The 21625-nt window shown below is 44.4% G+C and overlaps 1 protein-coding gene across 4 annotated transcripts in view; it reads right to left on the reverse strand.

Moving 5' to 3' along the window:
• Nucleotides 1-5926: 5926 nt before the first annotated feature.
• LACTB (lactamase beta) overlaps nucleotides 5927-21625 on the reverse strand; it is a 49815-nt gene continuing 34116 nt past the window's right edge. For 3 of the 4 annotated variants that reach the window (XR_016391350.1, XR_016391349.1, XR_016391346.1), the window contains 4 exons: nucleotides 19717-21128; nucleotides 19113-19305; nucleotides 11281-11370; nucleotides 5927-9535 (listed from right to left, as the gene is read on the reverse strand). The gene's annotated coding sequence lies outside the window, so the exon portion shown is untranslated. The remainder of the gene's footprint in view (nucleotides 9536-11280; nucleotides 11371-19112; nucleotides 19306-19716; nucleotides 21129-21625) is intronic. The other variant, XR_016391345.1, reaches the window with a different exon arrangement.

Raw genomic sequence — 21625 nt, forward strand, 5'->3', positions numbered from 1 at the left:
TAAAACTATAATTGAAACAACTGCAACAAGGTAAAATAAAACCACAACAGAAAAAAGAAAACAAAAAAGGGGGGAGGGGGAAGAACAAACCAAAAGGAGGGATCACTAATAAAGTATAAAGAATAAAATAAAATCAGAAAAATAAAAGATTTATTAGGAAAAATAAAAATATAAAAGAATCAACAACAATGAATCAACAAGGTAAAACAAAACCCAATCTAAAAAAGGAAAAAAGAAAAGAGAAAAAAAAAGCCTTGGCTATGGGGGTGGAGTTTAGGTGGGGGGGGGACTTAGGCAGGGGCGGGGTTTAGGGTGAGGCGGGACTTAGGCAGGTGGCGGAGTGACGTTTGAATGTGGGGCAGGGCCGCTGCTTAGGACCTGCGCAGAAGGGGAGAGGCAGCACGTGGAAAGGAGGGCCTCTGGAGTGTGGGGTTCCAGAGTTTGGCGGTAGGGCCCTGAGTGAGGGTGTGTGGGTGGGTTTCACGCTTAGCGCAGTTGGAGTGCGCATATGTCTCCGAGTGTAGAGATGGGGCCCTGGGTGGGGGTGTAGGGGTGGGGCCTGGACTCTGTGCAGCAGGAGGGAGGCTCCGAGGGCAGAGCATTCGGCCCAGGAGCACGTGGTGTGATGCCTAAGTGGACAGGGAAAGCACTGGCCATGTTCCCTTCCAGTCCTTTGCACCCCTCACCCATCATCTCACCCAGGGTCTCCCCCGTCGCCACTGGACCCCTAACCGTGGGTAGGTCCCGCTGGCTGTAGGAATTCCTTCCCTCCCGCAGCTGCCCCTCAGGGATGCCGGTCCGGGAGGTCCGGCCTTTACTTTTGTTCCCCCTTCCCTCCCTCCCACTCCCTCAGGACCCGCAGCAGGAGGGGGCCTCGGTGGGCAGAGGATGGTGGGCAGAGGATCAGGCCCCAGCTCTCAGCAGGCTCCTGGGGGCCCAAGTGGGCAGGGGAAGTGTGGCCACGTTCCCTTTTGATCCTCTGCCCTCCCAGTGGTCCCCCAATTTCCCCCTTTGGGCGTGGGATCCCTTCCCCTCCCCCAGCCACCCCTCGGGGCACCAGTCCCATCCCACCTCCACTTCTCCCCCCACCTTCACTCCCCTCACGCCCCATGTACTACCCGGTCGCTGGGGGTTTCTCCTGTCCCCTTAGGTGTCTGTGGTCCCCCACCGGTGCCTGGTAGGTGCCCTAGTTGTGAGGAGACGCGAATTCTGCATCCTCCTAGTATTCCATCTTGACTCCACCCCCCCTTTTGATATTTTTGACAAAATTGCCAAATATCATATTCTTTTTAAAAAAATTTTTGGCCATGCCACACAGTTTGTGAGATCTTAGTTCCCCAACCAGGGACTGAACCTGTGCCCCCTGCAGTGGAAGTGCAAAGTCTTAACCAGTGGACCACCAGGGAAGTCCCCCAAATATCAAATTCTAACTGAAGTTCTTTTGACCTCCAGCTAACTATGATGCTTCAGAGGACCCCTGAAGCACCTCAGAGAGAGATATTAAATTAACTAGGATTATTTGGTATGTTAAATTACATGGGAAGCATTGTCAAATGAGTGACAAGCTTTCTCAGGTTATACTGTAGGGATAAATGTTATTAATATATTATTAATATAGACACTCTAGAAATTATATAAAATTTGGATATGTCCTGGTAAATAATGTTATCTGTCATAATTCTAGGTATTATCTTAAAACGTTGTATGTCACAGCAGTAACCAACATTCTTTGTCAATTACATTGTAATCAGGTGTTAATCACGCCTTTTTTTTTTTTTTTTTGCAGTATGCAGGCCTCTCACTGTTGTGGCCTCTCCCGCTGCAGAGCACAGGCTCCGGACGCGCAGGCTCAGCGGCGCGGCATGTGGGATCTTCCCGGACCGGGGCACGGACCCGTGTCCCCTGCATCGGCAGGCGGACTCTCAACCACTGCACCACCAGGGAAGCCCAATCACGCCTTTTTAAGTCTTGTCATTTACAGACAGTTATTGTTCTACTCTGATGTTTTGCAAAAGTGCTTCATCTTCAAGAAGATTCTTAGGAAGGACGTTTTGATAAGTACAGGTCTCTGATAAATTTCTGATCATACCACTGAACTGGGTAAGAAATTAAAGAATCTTAATGAAAACCTGATGGCTTCATAAAACTGTTAACAAAAAGGATTAGCTATTGAGTGAACTAATGAATATGGTTATAATTTTTATTGTTTTTGTCTAAAATGTTGCTGGCTTTAATCTGTGTTTTCCAGATATAAAGAAACCCTTCCGTTCAAGCTAATTATGACTAACAGCAATTTGGTAAATTATACCTTTGGAAGTAAAACAGGAACATTTGTCTTTTTCTTTCTACCTGATCCCTCCAAAAATTAGAAATTCTTAAGTTCCCAGCAGCATTATCAGGTAAATAAAGAAGGCCACCACCTAAAAGGTACAGGAACCTCAAGGTATTTGGGGGACCTTGAAAAGGGCGGAATTCACTCAAATCTATAGATATTTCATGTGAAATCTGTGACAGGCCCATGGCATGGCTTTCCTGGCTTTAAGAGACCTTTCAAAAGTTCAATTGAGATTCCTTATGAAAAGCTCCAGCCGAGCCAACTTAGAAGAGCCTAAGTAATCAATTAATCAGACTTATTTTGCAAACAAATTAGTCTTAATTTGGCTATATTTGCTAAAAATGAGGGTAATTTTAGAGAAAAATTATGTTTCAGTGGATACTAAAATCAAGTTTTGTTAATTGAGGTCTGTATTTACTGCCTGAGACTCACCTCCCAGATAGCTACTTATTGTTACATTACATAATTGTAAATTTTAAATGAATTGCTAAAAAGACACTCTAAGTTTGTTTCTGAAGCTTATCACAACAATGTATCTTTAGAAGAAGATCAGATGCCCCATGTCAAGGCCCTATTAAAATTGAATGTTATTGTGTTAGCCATATGTTTGCCCTGATGTTCAGGAGGAAAAGAAAATTATCTAGTGAAGTTATCACAGAGTGTAACTACTCATGACATGTATCACTGCTTGCTTTAAGTCTACTGCCATAAGCACATGTACAATGTTTGTGTTACAATCTGGTATAATGGATAAATGTATATATAACCTACAAAATGTTTCCCCATTAACATACCTCTGAGCCTGTTCACAATATTGATTAACTTCTCCCAATGTGGATAACTAGAAGAATATCTATATATTAACAAAAAGGAGGCTTAGCACCAAGGGACATGATGAACCCAGGGCAGGCATCAACCACCCTGGCATCAAGGGACAAATATTTTTGTCTATTGAAAGACTTTCAATCAAGAGGGGAAATGATGAAAAAAAATCTTCATATTGAGATATGGGGAAGTCATGCTGGCTTATACATGGTTTAACTTAAACTTTACTGACCAGAATGGCCTGTTTTGTGGCCTGTAGAACATGCATTGTACATCTGCTTTGGCCATTGAGGAGAGGAATGCTTTTAGAAATCAAACATAGAGGGGAATTCCCCGGTGGTCCAGTGGTTAGGACTTGGTGCTTTCAGCTTTCACTGCAGTGGGCCTGGGGTTCAATCCCTGGTCAGGGAACTAAGATCCTGCAAGCTGCATGGTGTGGCCAAAAAAAAAAGAAGAAGAAGAAGAAGAAAGAAATCAAACAGAGAGGACGTCATCATCACTCACATAGAGGCTTTAACAAAATTTACCCAGCAAGCCTTAACAACAGTAATCAGGCTGTCAGTCTAATGAACTCAGAAGTTTCTATGGGGCTTCCCTGGTGGCGCAGTGGTTGAGAGTCCGCCTGCCGATGCAGGGGACGCGGGTTCGTGCCCCGGTCCGGGAAGATCCCACATACCGCGAAGCGGCTGGGCCCGTGAGCCATGGCCGCTGAGCCTGCACGTCCGGAGCCTGTGCTCTGCAGCGGGAGAGGCCACAACAGTGAGAGGCCTGCGTACCACACACACAGACACACAAAAAAGTTTCTATGATGAAAAAGCGGTCCTACAAAACTGCATGGCCCTTGATATTTTAACAGCCTCTCAAGAAGGAACTTATGCTATAATATATACCAAATGCTGTTTTTAATACCTGATGAGTCTTCTAATATAACTCAACTTATGATGCACATGAAAAACCAAATCTCCTCTCTGAATGATCCCCTTCCCAGTTTAGGGAAAATATTAGAAAAATGGTTTGGTTTAGGGGGCTCTTGGCTCAAGTCTGTGCTAATGATGTTGCAAAGTTGCTGTTAACTGTCTCTCCCACTGTGCCTCTTCTACACCTGCTAGAATAATGCTATTCAAGCAAGGTTCAGACACTACTTTGGTGGACCCCAAAACTTACCTAGCTCTAGCAGCAAGAGATTTTCACTCCTCTAACTAGGAAGACTAAAACATCCATTCTCAGCAGGAAGCAATTACAGAAGACTTACCTTCAGTCCAGTACCCCTCAGGACTGAAGAGTGAAATATCTCAAGGGGGGATTTTGTAAGCAGATTGGGTAGAGGGTCCCCAGAGAAAGAGAACCAGGCATGGCTTTCTTGACAAAGAGAAGCCACTTTTGGCCTAAGTCATTTTGTGATCTAAGCCTGGCCACAGTGCTTGTCCTCGAACAGATCTCAGTAATTAATGATCTTAAGGGAACAAAAGAAGCAGGAACAAATGACTGTTACCAGGCAAGAGAAGTAACAATAGCAAAGATAGCAAATCAGCTGTAAAGGCTTCCAGTTCTATTTCAGTGGTAAAGATGAGCCTGAAGCACTCAATCACCAGATCAACCAGAATGTAAAGGATGATGCTGTTGACCTTTTCTGACCCTTGTGACTTCAATCAACTAAAGCTTGGACTCTGTCGACCTTTGCCCAATTCTATGCTGAATTCTCCTCTGCTCAAGCCCCTACATAAATATGCATGTACCTTTAGCTTAAGTGGAGACACTTCTTTGGGAAAGATCCCCAGTGTGCTCCTTACTTGCCTAAGTCCTTCCTTCTCCTGCTCTTTGGCTTGGTTGTGTCTTTTGGCTCAACACCCACCAAGAGGTGAACCCAGTTTTTGGGTAATAGTGTTAGTTATTTGGATAACATCTACAGTGTTTTGTGTCATATAAGACAATATTGATGTAGATACTGACAGAAGATTCATCTTGTAAACAGACAACATAAACTTACAGTATCAATAAGTATAGTATAGTACTGGAAATTTTTTTCTACTTTATGATTTTCTTAATAAAATTTTCTGTAGCTTCATTATAAGAATAGAGTATACATTACATATAGCATACAAAATATATATTAATGGACTATTTATGTCATCAGTAAGGCTTCCAGTCAACAGTAGGCTTTTAGCAGTATGTTTCGGGGGAGTGAAAAGTTATATGCAGATTTCTGACCGTGTGGGGTAGGCACCCCAAGCCCCCACATTGTTCAAGGGTCAACTATATTTTCATTTAATAAAAAAATTTTTTAGTGCCTACAATATATAAAGCAACTCTCCAGGTACTATAAGGGTAATAAAGATGAAACTGATCCAGACCATCTCTTCAGAAGCCAATGGTGGTCGACAGATGAATGGATAAAGAAGATGTGGCACGTATATACAATGGAGTATTACTCAGCCATAAAAAGAAATGAAATTGAGTTATTTGTAGTGAGGTGGACGGACCTAGAGTCTGTCATACAAAGTGAAGTAAGTCAGAAAGAGAAAAACAAATACCGTATGCTAACACATATATATGGAATCTAAAAAAAAAAAGGTTCTGATGAACCTATGGGCAGGACAGGAATAAAGACACAGATGTAGAGAATGAACTTGAGGACACCGGGAGGGGGAAGGGTAAGCTGGGACGAAGTGAGAGAGTAGCATTGATATATATACACTACCAAATGTAAAATAGATAGCTAGTCGGTGCTTTGTGATCACCTAGAGGGGTGGGATAGGGAGGGTGGGAGGGAAATGCAAGAGGGAGGGTGTATGGGGATATATGTATGCATGTACCTGATTCACTTTGTTATACAGCAGAAACTAACACAACATTGTAAAGCAATTATACTCCAATAAGGATGGTTAAAAAAAAAAAAAAAGAAGCCCAGGGGCCCGGGGAATCTCTCCTTCTACCCACAGTGGTGGGACTTCCCTGGTGGTCCAGTGGTTAAGACTCTGCACTCAATGCAGGGGGTGCAGGTTCGATCCCTGGTTGGGGAACTAAGATCCCGCATGCCACACAGTGGGGCCAAAAAAAAGGAGAGAAGCTGACGGCCTTGCAGGGGAGGTGGAGCACACTCGTAAATAATTACAATGCCAGGTAAAATTATGATCTGCCAGGAATGTGCTGTTGTGTTATTTATAGTTCTTTCCAAATTAGTTTATTTTTCTTTCAAAACTGGTAGTCTATAGTTAAGCGATTATCCAGTATATTAGAACTCCCTGTTCCCTAACTATTCTAGATAAATGAAAGGTTACATTCCTCGATATCAGTGACATCAGGTATTACTAGCAGCCATCAGCATTGTCTGAGAGTCATTCTTCTCATTCAATGACAGGACTGTACCATCCCAGCAAGGTCTTATTGACAGCACCACATCACCTTCTTTGGACATACAATTCACCTGAACTGGATGGGCGAGGAGGATGGATCAGATAATATGGAAACTTGAACTGTGGTGGGGAGGCTGAGGGCATGCCTTCAGGAAGTTGGATACTTGTGTGGGTGGCAACACAAAAATAGATGGGCCATGTTATCAAGTGACAACCAGAAATGGGGTCAGTATAGGCACACAGATTGTCCCTGGCTCTACAGAATGGGTCTGTCTGAACAGATAGTGGATCTGTGGGGGAGAAGGCTGTAGGGGCAGGAAGAGGATCTGTCTGTCCACTCCATAGATGTGACCACTATGTGATGGTGTGAATTGACTCTTTTATTCTGATTTGGGCTCTATTTTTATCTCCATTTTAAAAGAAAAACAAATTAATGTATTAATTTATATAACCACCATCGAAAGATCATTAAGGAAATATGTCCTTCATATATTAGGAATAGTGCTGTCAGAGAAGGTTGGACTAAAGCCTTTGAATCAAGAATCCAGGGCTTCCCTGGTGGAGCAGTGGTTAAGAATCTGCCTGCCAATGCAGGGAACATGGGTTCGAACCCTGGTTTGGAAAGATCCCACATGCTGCGGAGCAACTAAGCCCGTGAGGCACAACTACTGAGCCTGCGCGTCTAGAGCCTGTGGTCCGCAACAAGAGAAGCCACGACAATGAGAAGCCTGCGCACCGCGATGAAGAGTAGCCCTCGCTCGCCGCAACTAGAGAAAGCCCGCGCACAGAAACGAAAACCCAACACAGCCAAAAGTAAATTAAAAAAAAGAATCCAGAATTCAATGCTGTTACCATTGACATACAGCACAGCCACAAATTAGCATCAAAATATACATCTTACACATTTCCTTATTTACATCTTTTGCCTTGAGAATTTGATGATAAAAATACTTTTTAGATGTGGACATGGTTCCCTTAAAATTAAATGTTGTAAATCATTAATTTAAACAAAGTTGATCTATGAGTTAATACGGGAGCTTGTAATGTTAACCTCTTTGCATTTCAAGCCCCAGGACTGGGATCATGGCTCTGACTCTAAGGGAAACGATGTGGACAGAGGGGTCTGTTTTGTCCCACGGCCCCTCGAAACCTCAGCTGACCCAAGGACCTCTCCACAAAGACCAATGCAGCACACGCCCAGGGGCCCAGGGAATCTCTCCTTCTACCCACTTGGTCCATTTTGGGGAGGCAATAGTAAGGGTACCCAACCTAGGGTCACCACCTAGAGCTTTGGTATCTGCTTTTTTTATGGGAGCTCAGCCTCTTGAGTAAAATATTTAATTACAGAGCTTATTCATTTGGTTTCTGGCCTTTACACCTACTGGAGACCACGCCTACTGCCCAGAGTAAGTAAGTTATTTGTGGGAGGCAGCAGACATAACACTTGAAATCGCTCATGCCTCTGTGCCTTGTAGCTGAAGTGAAATTATTTATGGTATCCAGATTTGTGCCATCTCCAGTATTAACTCACACTTTTGGCTGATTTATTATTTGGCCAGATAGCATTTGCTCTTAGGTCTTGGCAAGAGGCCCCTCCCTGGGGCCCACTCTTTAGAGAGCTCTACTGTTGCTCTCTTCTGGTCATTTCTCTTCACTGGGTGAGGAATCCAGAGGCCAAGTGATTTATTCACTCAGATCCTTGCTCTGCTTTTAGGTCCAGAATTCCCTGCCAAAGTCCCTGCTTCCAGGACTGGTATGAACCTCTTTTCCTGATCTACCCTTCCAAAGGGAGACCGTGCCATTGGTGTGGTACCACAGGCCCAAAGCGGTGGCTGTGAGGGGGTGCCGATGTGGCAGGAGCTTGGACGTATGTGGGGTGGGATCATCGTCGTGTGTATATAAGGCCCTTTATGATATGGGCCAGGCCTGCGAGTGGGAAATGACATCAGGCCAGAAGTGCTTTCCTGGAACCACCACATTCTGGTGTGGATCTCTGAGGAGTTTTGCATCAATCAAACTGATTTTATAGGTCATTATAAACATATATCTGTTAAGGTAGGAAAGGCTAACTGGCCTGTCAAGGCTAACTTGTTAGCTTCAGCTATAATTGTTTTATATTTACACACATGATATGTGGGCCACCATTTTTCCTATTCCCCACATGCCACAAATATGGGACTAGGCCTGCTCTTGGAATAGGTTCAATTCTGAGTTCATTTAAAATTTTAATATAAAGGATCTGGTAAGAGACGGGTGAAGTGTGGGTAGTGGGTAGGCGGCTTTCCGCCAGGTCAAATGTGACACTGCTACAACTGCCCACATTTCCTGGCCTGCTCTCTGGCCTGGCAGGAGAAACCTTATGTGCATGTGTGTTTAACATCCACTGAGAGCCAGAGAAATATGACTTGGCTGTTTTCAAAGAATTCAAGCCCCACACTGTGCTCTGGTTGTGACAGCTGCCGTTCCCCTGCCAAGCAACTCTTCCCAGCTGACTTCCTTAAGCTGTTTGGAGTTAAGAGCTGGGCACTTTGAAGGCCTCTTCCAGGCCAAAAAAGAATGAACTAGAAAGGGAATTGGGGCAGCCTTCCTCGGTTGAACACCACTTCACTTCAGCAAACCCCTAAGCCTTGCTATCTGTTTTGTCAGCTGTAAAATGAGCAAGCTATTTCAGCCCTGCCTCAGAGGGCACCAAGCGGCGGGTTTAATTAATGATGAATGTGATGGGCTTTGTCATGTAAAGTCATATATAAATGAAAAGGAGCACTGGAGCTATTTTATCCAAAATCTGGAGTGCATCCTGCTTTCCACTGCCATCGATAAGACTTTACGTCCTGATCACAGACCGCTGCAGACTTCAGGGGTGCAGAAGAACGCAGCTGGGCTCGCCTTACCTGAACAGAAAGCAGGGTTTGGTCGCGGAAGTGGAGCACAGAGCAAGCAATCGGTGCATGGTTCAGATTTCTGACAGCAGGCAGCACTGAGATCCACTGGGTCCAGCTGGCGGCAGACGATGGACTGGTTTCTGCAATCAAAGTACAAAGAACAGGTGTACCCATTTATTCCTGGGACTGTTCTGGAAAGATCCTTGAGATTGAAAGTGTCACGTTGAGGGGAGAGTTCTTTCCAAAGATCTCCCCTGCCTCTCCCCCTGTTGTTCCTGCCTCGGTTTGCTGGCTGACAGCTCACAGCAGTGGTGTTTTCTTCAGGGACAGTGTTTACTGAGAACAGGCCACAAGGATCAGTCCTGTCTAGGATCCATTTCTTCCTTTAGTCTTGTGTCTTATTCATAAGGATCACAACCCACAGTTCACTTAAAGACACGGGTACATGATTAACCAGAAGTTGTACTGGTCCTGCTGAGAACTGTTGATTACTTTGGCTAACAGGGGATTTCTGTTCCCTGACATGATTCAGCTAACAGCAGCAAATCGTAACTTTTATATACTTAGTAGACATGATCATTCCTTCCCTTCATCTCCTAGAGCTAGGATGTTACTGGAATGAGACACCATATTCAGCGTTCTAACTATTTTGTACCGCCTCTTGTTAAGGATTAGATGACCTTGAGCTCCTTGAGAAACCCAAGAGGGTCGTAATCATTTTTGCATTACCCTTGACATTAGTGCCTTCCTTATAGGAGACAAAAACAAAAACAAAACCCCCAAGAACTTGTTCAGATGCATTGAAAATGAAAACTCCTCATGAGATAAAAAATGATAGGAACTCCCACTGTCCATTAGGGAGCTTCATTTTCAATTTTTTACAAAAATTTCTTGTTGGATGATCTAAGTATTTTATATTGGTTAAGGTCTTCAGCTTCAGCCAGACTTGGGCTTATATGCTTGTTCTGCAAGTTACCATTCGTGGGACCTTAACTAGCTTGGTGCCTTAGTTTCTTCATCTGTAAAGTGGGGAAAATAATACTATCTATCCCAGCGGTCCCCAACCTTTTTGGCACCAGGGACCGGTTTCGTGGAAGACAATTTTTCCACAGAGTGGGATGTGGAGCGGAGGGTGGGGGAAAGGTTTCGGGATGATTCAACCACATTCCATTTATTGTGTACTTTATTTCTATTATTATTACATTGTAATATATAATGAAGTAATTATACAACTCACCATAATGCAGAATCAGTGGGAGCCCTGAGCGTGTTTTCACTTGCCACTCACTGATAGGGTTTTGATATGAGTCTACAAGCAGTTGATTTATTATGGTCTCTGTGCAGTCAAACCTGTCTGCTAATGATAATCTGTATTTGCAGCCACTCCCCAGCACTAGCATCACCGCCTCAGCTCCATCTCAGATCATCAGGCATTCGATTCTCATGAGGAGCGCGCAGCCTAGATCCCTCACATGCGCAGTTCACAGTAGGGTTCGCGCTCCTATGAGAATCTAATGCCACCGCTGATCTGACAGGAGGCGGAGTTCAGGCGGTAATGCGAGCGATGGGGAGCGGCTGTAAATACAGATGAAGCTTCGCTCACTCGCCTGCCGCTCACCTCCTGCTGTGAGGCCCGGTTCCTGACAGGGTTGGGGACCCCTAATCTATCTCATAGAGAAATTATAAAGATTAAATGTGATAATCTATGCAAAGTGTTTAGCACAGTGCCTGGCACAAAATCAGTGCTCAGATAATACCATCCTCCTCCTCCTCCTCCTCATCATCATAGTTAGAGATTATAGGGGAAGGAGTCTCGGTTGCTCTCAGAGCCTAAGAGTACAGCCTTCAGATTTAGTAACCTGCCCCATGGTTCCATTAATGTTACCTTATTAATCTGAAGCAGGAGCCCATGTAAGTCAGAACCTCCAGATTTTCTGCTTCTAGTCTTTGATTTCAGGTTTTATTCTTTGGATACCTAGAGAAGTATGAATAAGATAGCTTTCATTCAGACATAATTTGAGGGCTGTTTAAAAAGGCACTTTGCAAATTAACTTCTTGTACATATGCCTCAGTAATTCTGTTGGTTGTAAAATATATTGTTAGGCGATGTAGATCCTTGTAAACAGGCTCATTTCCAATGTCCTTGGTGGGTCTTTTGTTTAAACTGGTTTCTCCCCTTAATGTGTGGTCCCTAGATTTGAAAATAAAAGTTTTTGTTGCAGACATTCATCATCAATGAAGTTCATGATGAAGGCCTTTTCACTTAACAAACTATGTTTAGGTACTGTTCAGTGTTTGAAGGCAGAGCTACAGTGAGGCAGCCTGAACGGGAGGACTTAGAGATACTGGCTGCCTTGACAACAGTTTGGAGGGAGTAGGCACCTTAGGGGGTCTTAGTTCAGTCTGTGCCTCCTTTTTAAAGAGCTTCTGTGCATCCACTTCCACAGGGGTGGGCCCCAGGAGTCACTACCACCCCAAGTGCCTACGGCTGATTGGAGGAGACGCTCCTGACCCAAGCTGAGATTCTGTCTGCAGGACGTCTGGAATGCGGACACAACCCTTCTGGTCAGTCACTATTGGCCTAGATCTAGGACAGCATACAATAAGGGGCTGGCATGGCCATTTTCACGATGTACTCTGGGAGGCAGAAAAAACTGGAATGTAGCAAAAGATGACTAAAAGCATCAGGGAGAAGTAGAGATGAGAAACCAGGTCGCCCCTGGGAGAAAAGGGGAGGTGGCAAGAGAATAGCTGTCTGCGTTCCCATGGGCCTCTCAGGGCTTTGTTCTAACCCCCTTGAGGCCCAGCTGCCCTTCCGGCTCTGGCCCATGTCCAGTCCACTCTCTGTTTTAGCTCAGGCAACCTTGAACTGTATCTGTTACGTGAAACCCAAGAAGCCTTGGCTGAGTGAGTGAGCTGGCACCGAGAGAGAGGCCACAACAGGCGGGGTCCACATGGGGATGCCCACCCAGGGGGATCCCATCACACTGGCCTGCCAAAATCAGACATGCATACAAGTAATTTTTGCTGATGACAAAACTGAATAGAACAGATTCACAGTTATTCCAAAACAGTGTTCTCTCCTAGTCACTTCCTGAAATGCTTTTTTGTGTAGTAGGAAGCAGCTGGCATTATAGATGGCACACCCATAATTGCGTCTAACCCTGAATATTTTTAAAGGGGTACGTGTACCTACAGCTGTCATTGGTCATGCATGTTGCAGGAAACAAAGCAAAACACAACGCGATAGGCACCGGTCTCTTCTAAGGAGCTATCAGTCCGCATTACTGTGCCACTTGACATTCATCTATAGCTTTGGCCTTCCCCCAGATTCAGGGCCCAATCCTGTCTCTAGCTGAAGGCTTTAAGGAGCCCTGTTTCAGTAGTTCAGGGGACAAAGTTAGGATATCCTGTGACTTGTCCTGCTCTGATCAAATGCCCTGGTTCTGGCCTCTGGGCTTTTGCCTTCAACCAGGCATCGAGTCCCTGTTCTAATTCCCTGTTGTAGAGCCTGAGTTCTCGATTCCTCAGGCTTTAGCTCCTGCCTCCATAACCTGACCAGAACCCTGGTCTCTTCAAAATCAGGACTCTAACTTGCTTACGTCTATTTTCTCCAGGTGACACCCCTTAAAGGCAGACTGAGCTGGGAGCTTGCTGTCACTTGTCCTGTCTGTCCCACACTGCCCACACTGTCTAGGTCACTCCCACTGTTTCTCCCATTCCCCCACCCCCACTTTCACCACTGCCAATAATCATATTTGCTCCATGTATGGGACACCTACCTTTTGCTACCTTCTAGGTCTTTCTAACACTGAATCTCTCTCAATTATCATGTCACCTGTTACTCCTCTCAGGACCCATGTGGTCCTGCAGCTCTGCCTGCCTGGCAGACCTCCTCCACTGATTTCAGCTGGGCACCAATCACAAAGCCTTGCACACAGCAAGGTGACAGGGAGGCGGGGTGGCATGGTGGAATGAGCATGACATGAACATGGGCATCCCGAGCAGACCTGGGTTCAAATTCTTGCTCCTCCACTTGCACCTGTTCCCTAATGCCTGTAGGACTCAAAGGTACAAGGTATTGTTGAAAGAATTATATTATGAGATAATGTGCCTGTCAAAATATAGTAGTTATTTTATAAAATACCAAATTTAGCTTTTTTTGGGGGGGGGCAGGGCCTGCACCGTGCAGCATGTGGGATCTTAGTTCCCCGACCAGGCATCAAACCTGCATCCCCTGCATTGGAGGCGTGGAGTCTTCACCACTGGACTGCCAGGAAAGTCCCCACCAAATTTAGCATTTAATAAAACACATCTGTCTTTCTTTCTTGAACTTATATTTCTAACAGCTTTATTGAGATATCCACATATCATTCAACCCACTGATTTAAAGGGTACAATTCAATGGTTTTTAGTATATTCACTGGACTTAGATTTCTTAAAATGTAATTATAGCATAAGGGATATGAGGATTAATAAGTTAAAAAGATGTAGGATTTTAGTCAGCTATAATTTTATATAAATCAAGAGTGTGATGCCATTGCATTGCCAAAAAACTTATGCGATTTTGGGCTGTACAGATACACATGTGATGATAAGAACAAGATGGATAGTGGTTCCCTGTTATTCTGAGCAGGACATGTGTTCAGTCCTTGGGCCTAGTTTAAGAGGGATATGGGCAAATTGGAGCATGTCCAGAGAAACATGAAAAGGGTGACGAGAAACAGCAAATACTGTTTGTAGGAACCTATGATATTCACCCTGGAGAAGTAAATCCAAAGAGGAAATGAAACCCCATCCTCAATTAGCTCTGGGTTGTCATCTGGAAAATGAATGACATGTATTTTCTATGTTCTTTCGCTAGGCCAGAACCTCAATAAGTGAATTTAAGTTAAAAGCAAGCAGACTTTTTCTTTTTAACATCTTCATTGGAGTATAATTGCTTTACAATGTTGTGTTAGTTTCTGCTGTATAACAAAGTGAAACAGCTATATGCATACGTATATCCCCATATCCCCTCCCTCTGCGTCTCCCTCCCACCCTCCTTATCCCACCCCTCCTAGTGGTCGCAAAGCACCGAGCTGATCTCCCTGTGCTATGCAGCTGCTTCCCACTAGCTAGCTATTTTACATTTGGTAGTGTATATATGTCAATGCTACTCTCTCACTTTGTCCCAGCTTACCCTTCCCCCTCCCCTTGTCCTCAAGTCCATTCTCTACGTCTGTGTCTTTATTCCTGTCCTTCCCCTAGGTTCATAAGAACCATTTATTTTTTTAGATTCCATATATATGTGTTAGCATACGGTATTTGCTTTTTCTCTTTTTGACTTACTTCACTCTGTATGACAGAATGTATGTAGGTATGACTACAGAGTGTATGTATGTATGACATCCGCCTCACTACGAACAACTCAACTTCATTTCTTTTTATGGCTGAGTAACATTCCATTGTGTATATGTGCCACATCTTCTTTATTCATTCATCTGTCGATGGACACTTAGGTTGCTTCCATGTCCTGGCTGTTGTACATAGAAGCAAGCAGATGTTGACATGATATAAAGGAGCAACTAAAGCTGTCTAAAATTGGAGTGGATTGTCCCTTCCTAACCTGAAATTCTGTATTTAATATATTACCTCTTAATAGCAAGTCAGAGAGCTACACCTTATAGAGCTTTGACTCTGTTATGTGTCGAGCTCAGGTGGGTAAAATGATCAAGTAGGTCACCCCTTGTTTACTTAAGGCCAATCATTCACTTTGGGTGAGTCTAGTAGTCCATTCTTCCTCCCATTTTTCATTCCCACTCTCTGCTTTTTGATCAGAGGAAAGAGAAAAGGAAGCCCCAAATCATCAATATGGGTATTTTATTAGCACTTCTGATGACAATGGAAATATTTCTAAAATAAGACTTCGGCATTACCTGATCAGGATATTGTGCTCATCTCTTCCCTGCTCTGTGTGAGGGACTGCATCTTAGCACTTGAAACTGGCCATGGTGGAAACATCTACAGAAATTAGCAAATACGGCAGACCATCTTCCCCCACTCCCCCAGCTCATCGACCAGTGCCCACTGCTTTAGCATCCACACCAGCCAGTGATGACAGAGCTGGCACTGTTAATAATGATGACAGACCTTCTACTAGATTTTTGGACCATGTGTCTCTATAAGAAATACATTTATAGACAACGGTATTTAACTTTCATATAAGGGCAATTTGGAATTTAAGTAGTTTAGTGTAATTAACTAGTTTCAGATGAGTGGAATATTTAGGGGAAAGTATTTGGGAAAAGCTGGACTCATTCTCAACTGCTTTCTAGACCACATCTCTTTTTTCTTTAAAGAAACCCCATAATAACCATGGTCTGTATATTTGAAGAGTCTGTTATGCACAGCTACTTATGGAGTGACCATGTGACAGACTAGGAAGACATGTCCAAGATGAAGGCCCTCTGGAAGTGGGAAGATAAAGCTCTCTGCTGGCCAGTACTCCTTGTGCCACCTATTGGATTTTGAAAGAACAATCTCTCAGCTTTTGATTCAAAGGTAAGACTCCAGCAAGTATTTTCTGCAGATGGAACATATTCGTAATCTTCCTTAAGGCAGAACTATTGTAAAAACTTTGCACTGCACGCGTTGTTATGAGGGAAATCACCATCAGCCCAAGATCCCCAGGGCCAACTGGTTTCTTTACCATCAACAAGCTCCAGGAATTATAGTCGGCATTTATTGAGCACTCGCAGTATACTATGCACCTTACAAGCATTCTCTCATTTTATCTTCATCTAACCTTATGTAATGGGTATAAATATTTTCATTTTACAGATGGGGAAACAACTTCAAGTGGTTAAGTGGCTATTAGAGTTAAAAAGTTTCTGTGATCCTAGGAAACAGGATTTACATTGCCTACTGCTTTGTATACAGCAGACATTCCATACATAGTTGAATCCGTTTTTTAATGTGAATAAATAGAGCACCATTCTTCTTAATACTTTGAGCCCTTTGACCTATTAGCCTTTTAAGCAGCTTTTATCTAATGGAAAATCAGAATGATTTTCATTTATTTTGCTTCTACATACATTCCAAGGGCAGAGCTCCCTGTAATATCTCATTAACCCTACAATGACATAGAATTATTTTCCCAATTTTAGAAACAAGTTAATGGAGGCTTAGCTGGAATTAGGTTGTCTTTTGATGTTTTCATCACACCAAGTCAAGGGAGAGGAAAGACCAAAGGCATGCATTAAGAAGAACCTAGTTCCTACTGTATAACACAGGGAACTATATTCAACATTCTGTGATAAGCCATAATAGAAAAAATAGGAAAAAGAGCGGATATATATGTATAACTGAATCGCTTTGCTGTACAGAAGAAATTAACACAACATTGTAAATCAACTATACTTCAATAATAAAAAAAAAAAGAACCTAGTAAAGTTATGACCAGAAAAAAGGGTTCTAGATAAACCCGGAGGGAAACAGTCCTCAGAGAGTGACCACAAGTCAGTTCTGCTGAGTATGTCACTCAATGGACAGAGTTCTGTGCTTACTAAGCACTGTAGTAGGCATGGGGGAGATAAGACCAAATCCTGATTTTGAGAAGCCTATGGGCTTTTAGGGAAGAGAAGACAGAGACACATATACATAAGGAAAGTGAATTTGCAGTACGAGAGACTAAAAAGGAAAAGCAGACAAGACAGCGGTGGTCATTGAGAAGCAATTAACACAGGCAATAAGCATTGCAGGAGTTCAGAAAAGGGAGCGATTATATTTGCATAAATTTACACTGACCTCAGCATCTTCACTATGAGCTGTGGGAAGACAATGAAGTTTGAGAGAGCACCTGGCTTCCAAGGAGCTAGCTCACTTTCTTCCCTGGAGACTTGAGCAGATCATGAGAGGGTTTGCAGGAAGTAGCCAGAGAGATGAGGAGAAGACCAGAGACCTGATGATCAAGACCAGCAAGATGGTGCTGGGACAGCTCACGTGGCTACTGAGCTATTAATGATGTTTCTCTCTCTGTATTTTTCCCGCTTTCTACCTTTAAGCAAAAGTAGCCTGGAGTTCCTCCTGGACTTTGCTTTTGAAATTTTTAAGCCCTCCAGAGAACTCTCAACCTTGGCTCCTCTTGGAATCACCTGGGGAGTTTTTAAAACACTGCCACCTGGGTCCCACCCCCAAATACTCTAATTGACCTAGGGTGCTCCTTTGGTGATTCTAATGAGCAATCAAGTTTGAGTATCATTGACTTAAAGGGTTCCTTGACATGATAAGAGAGAATGAAATTTGCTAGAATGAACAAAGTATCTCGGAGAAACAGGAGAGGTGGGGAACTTCCCTGCTCCAATCTAGAGAAATAGCCTTGATTTGCTACTCTGGAGTACTAGGAATCTGGGTCGGGCTTCCCCACAGCCCCATGGGGGAGGTAGGAAGACTCCAGAGAGAGTGGCTGTGTGGTGGCCAGGGCTTCTCACACTGGGATATACACACAGATCACAGGGGATCTTTTTAAAATGTAGTTTCTGACTCAGTAGGTCTGGATGGGGCCTGAGAGTCTGCATTTCCAAAAAGTTCCTAGGTGATCCCAATGCTGCTGGTCCACAAACTGGCAAAGAACTGCATAGCCAAGACCTAGGCCGTCTACCTTAAGATTCTCGTATCCATCTAAAGCAACAAATAGGAGGAGCCATGACCCGTCAAACCTGAAGGGTTCCACAGACAGGGACAGTAGACATCTGTGCAGTGACCTGGTTAGACTGACAACCAAGAAGCAGATGGACCCCATCTGCAAAGCCTTCTAGACTAAAAGGGGAGCATATCCTGTCAGGGGGTACTGGCAGATCACAGATGACCCATTCAAAAGGGGTCTAGAAACCAGAGGGCAAGAGAAGCCAGCTGATATGGCCCATCAAAGTCAGCCTCCTGGGCACAGAGCAGGGTGAAGGGTGGGCACAGACCTGGTGGGGGACACATACAGGAAACTTAGCACAATCCTCAAGAATGAGGTGAAGTGTTCGCCAGGCCAGTTATCTTAGTCTGTTTGGGCTGCTATAACAAAATACTATGGACTGGGTAGTTTAAACACTAGACATTTATTTCTTACAGTTCTGGAGGCTGGGAAGTCCAGGATCCAGGCATCAACAGACTTGGTGTCTAGTGAGAGCCTGCTTCTTGGTTTATGGATGGCATACTTCTGTGTCCTTTCACGACAGAAGGAGTGAGGGAGCTCTCTGGGGCCTCTTTTTTAATGGCACGAATTCTATAATGGAGTAGGACCCTATGGGGCCTTCCCGGAACAGACCCCCCCACCCGCTCAATGTCCTCCCCCCGCCTCTTGTTTGTAGAAAAGCTGTAGTCTCCCAGGCCTCCGCTGAGTCACAAAAGCCTGCCTCAAGAATTAATGATTGAAAGGATGTGAACATGTAATGACAAAAATAGCAAATTTAAACAGTCAAACAGCCATATGGCAGTCACAGAATTTTTAGTTCCTCCCTGAAGTACCTGAATAACAATATCTGATGCACATTTCCTGAGTTGTTTTACAGATGCTAAAATCGCCACTAAATGGAAGAAGTTAACTACTTGATGACCATAAGCACTTAGCCCCCAGACCTACTGGAGCCTAAGGATTGGTAATGTTGATCCCTGTGAACCCACCCTGTTACCTCACCATCAACCACAACTCTTCGATTCACACACCCTGTGACTCCCCTCCCTCACCTTGCCTTTAAAAATGCTCCCTTGAGGGGCTTCCGGGGTGGCGCAGTGGTTGAGATTCCGCCTGCCGATGCAGGGGACACGGGTTCGTGCCCGGGTCTGGGAATGATCCCACACGCCGCGGAGCGGCTGAGCCTGCGCATTCGGAGCCTGCGCTCCGCAACGGGAGAGGCCACAACAGTGAGAGGCCCGCGTGCTGCAAAAAAAAAAAATGCTTTCTTGAAACCCACTGGGGAGTTCAGGTCTTTTGAGCACAAGTGGCCTGTTCTCCTTGCTCAGCCCAGCAATAAACCTTTCTTTGCTCCCATCCCAACTCCAACATTTCAGTTTGTTTGGCCCCACTGCGTGTCGGGCACACGAACTTGGGTTTGACAACAATTCCAACACGACATCCTAATGGAGCCTCCCAAAGGCCCCACCCTCCAATACCATCACATTGGGGGTTAGGATTCAACATATGAATTTTGTGGGGGATGCAAACATTTGGTCTATAGTACCAGCCCAATGGGGGCTCAGCCTCAGTCAGAAATTAAGTTGGTATGGAAAATAAAGAAAATGACACCAGCGTTTGCATCTGAGACTCTTACCCCTTAAGATTGGAGCTTACCTGAAGTGTCAAGGATCCTCATGAGTGGCAGATGAATCGCAACCCGAACAGCAGAGCTTTGGGGATAATATTTGTGAACCTGTTGGAGAACTGATGTGCAGAGAAGAGGTGGGTTTCAGAAGTTGCTGCTGCTTTCAGGAATGTGTTGAGAATAAGCCACACGTGCTTTGCAACCTGCCAACAGGTGGACAATAGAAGGAAGAGAAAAAGAATGCTGCCTTGTTAAAGTTTTGCTGACAATGTGGATTTCTTTGAGCTTCTCAGAAAAATACTTAGAAAGGCAGGGGTAAGAAAAGTTAACTTTAGGGCCCCACCTCACACCCTGAATTTCTTAAACATCAAGACTAAACTAAACCTCTGACCATCTTTCTCAGAAAAGAAGGGCACAAGCCTGAGGAACTCCAACCTAGGGGAAAGTGGCTAACTGACCTATTTAGAACTGGTTTTGGCCGGCTTGAAATTTAGCATCACTGGGTTCCTGGCTTACCCTGAACACCTGTGAGTTTTCCCAGCGTCTGAAGTTTGGCAAAGGAGGAAGGGGGTGGAAATGGCCGCACACTTTTAAGGTGAAGTGCTGAAAAGGAGGGTTCAGCAGCACCTTCTCAGACCTGGCCAGATGAAACAGCTGGAAAGTCTCTAGTTGCAGAGAGCGGGAGTTATTCTTCGTTAAGGTGCGCCGGCTTCTCATTGCAGTGGCTTCTCTTGTTGTGGAGCACGGGCTCTAGATGCGCGGGCTTCAGTAGTTGTGGCATACGGGCTCAGGAGTGGTGGCTCGAGGGCTCTAGAGCGCAGGCTCAGTAGCTGTGGCGCACGGGCTTAGTTGCTCCGCGGCATGTGGGATCTTCCCAGACCAGGGCTCGAACCCACGTCCCCTGCGTTGGCAGGCGGATTCTTAACCACTGAGCCACCAGGGAAGTCCCCAGCACACAGAATTTCAACTGGCACTTCTCAGTCCTTTGGGAAGCCAGGCAGGAGCTCCTTGTGCAGGCCCTGAGAGTAGGCTGCCAAGGCAAAGGGACTCTGTGTCCCTGCACCTGCCTGCATGTCCCTTTACCTGCCATCAGTGCAAGGGCCTGGGGACATGTTACAAGAAACTGAGCTTTGGACGAGGAGGCAGAGTTATAAATAGAGTCCAGGTCTTCTTGACCTTGAGTTTTATTTCTCACACTATTACAGTGTCTCAGAAGTTGAAGGCTTTTGACAATGTGACTGTACTGGGCATTGGTTAAGTAACTGAAGCAATAACTAGGCCTGATGATTAGAAATTGTTCTGAGACCTACTACACATCAAGTGCCAAAATAAATTCCAGGTTAGGGAGTTCTGTGGTGGGCTAGTGGTTAGGATTCTGGGCTTTCACTTCCATGGCCCAGGTTCAATCCCTGGTTGGGGAACTGAAATCCTGCAAGCTGAGCTGCACGGCAAGAAAAAAAATTCCAGGTTAATTAAAAAGTTAAAGAATAAATACTACAACAAAAGAATTAAAAGAAAGCATAGGCAAATATTTAGCTGATCCTAAGGGGGCCAAGGCCTGTCTAAACACAATAGCAAAAAGGAAAAAAATTATAGATTTGAAATATATATAAATTCCTCTATGATTAAAAAATTGCCAAAATTTAATAGGAAAAAAGTTGAGAAAATATTTGCAGTATCTATGATCAGTGGTTAATATCGTTAATCTAGAAGGATACATAAAGAAATAGATGATCATCTCACTTTAGAAGTGCTAATGGCCAATAAGCATTTGAAAAATATTAATGAAGACAACAGTGAAATATGATAAAAAATGTTTTGCGATGGTTAATTTTATGTGTATTTTACTACAATAAAAAATGGGGGCTTCCCTGGTGGCGCAGTGGTTGAGAGTCCGCCTGCTGATGCAGGGGACACGGGTTCGTGCCCCGGTCCGGG

The sequence above is a fragment of the Delphinapterus leucas genome, chromosome 2 (genome assembly GCF_059928025.1).
Source record: "Delphinapterus leucas isolate spDelLeu-1000000601 "Yukka" chromosome 2, BTC_Dleu_Yukka2, whole genome shotgun sequence".
Lineage (NCBI taxonomy): Eukaryota > Metazoa > Chordata > Mammalia > Artiodactyla > Monodontidae > Delphinapterus > Delphinapterus leucas.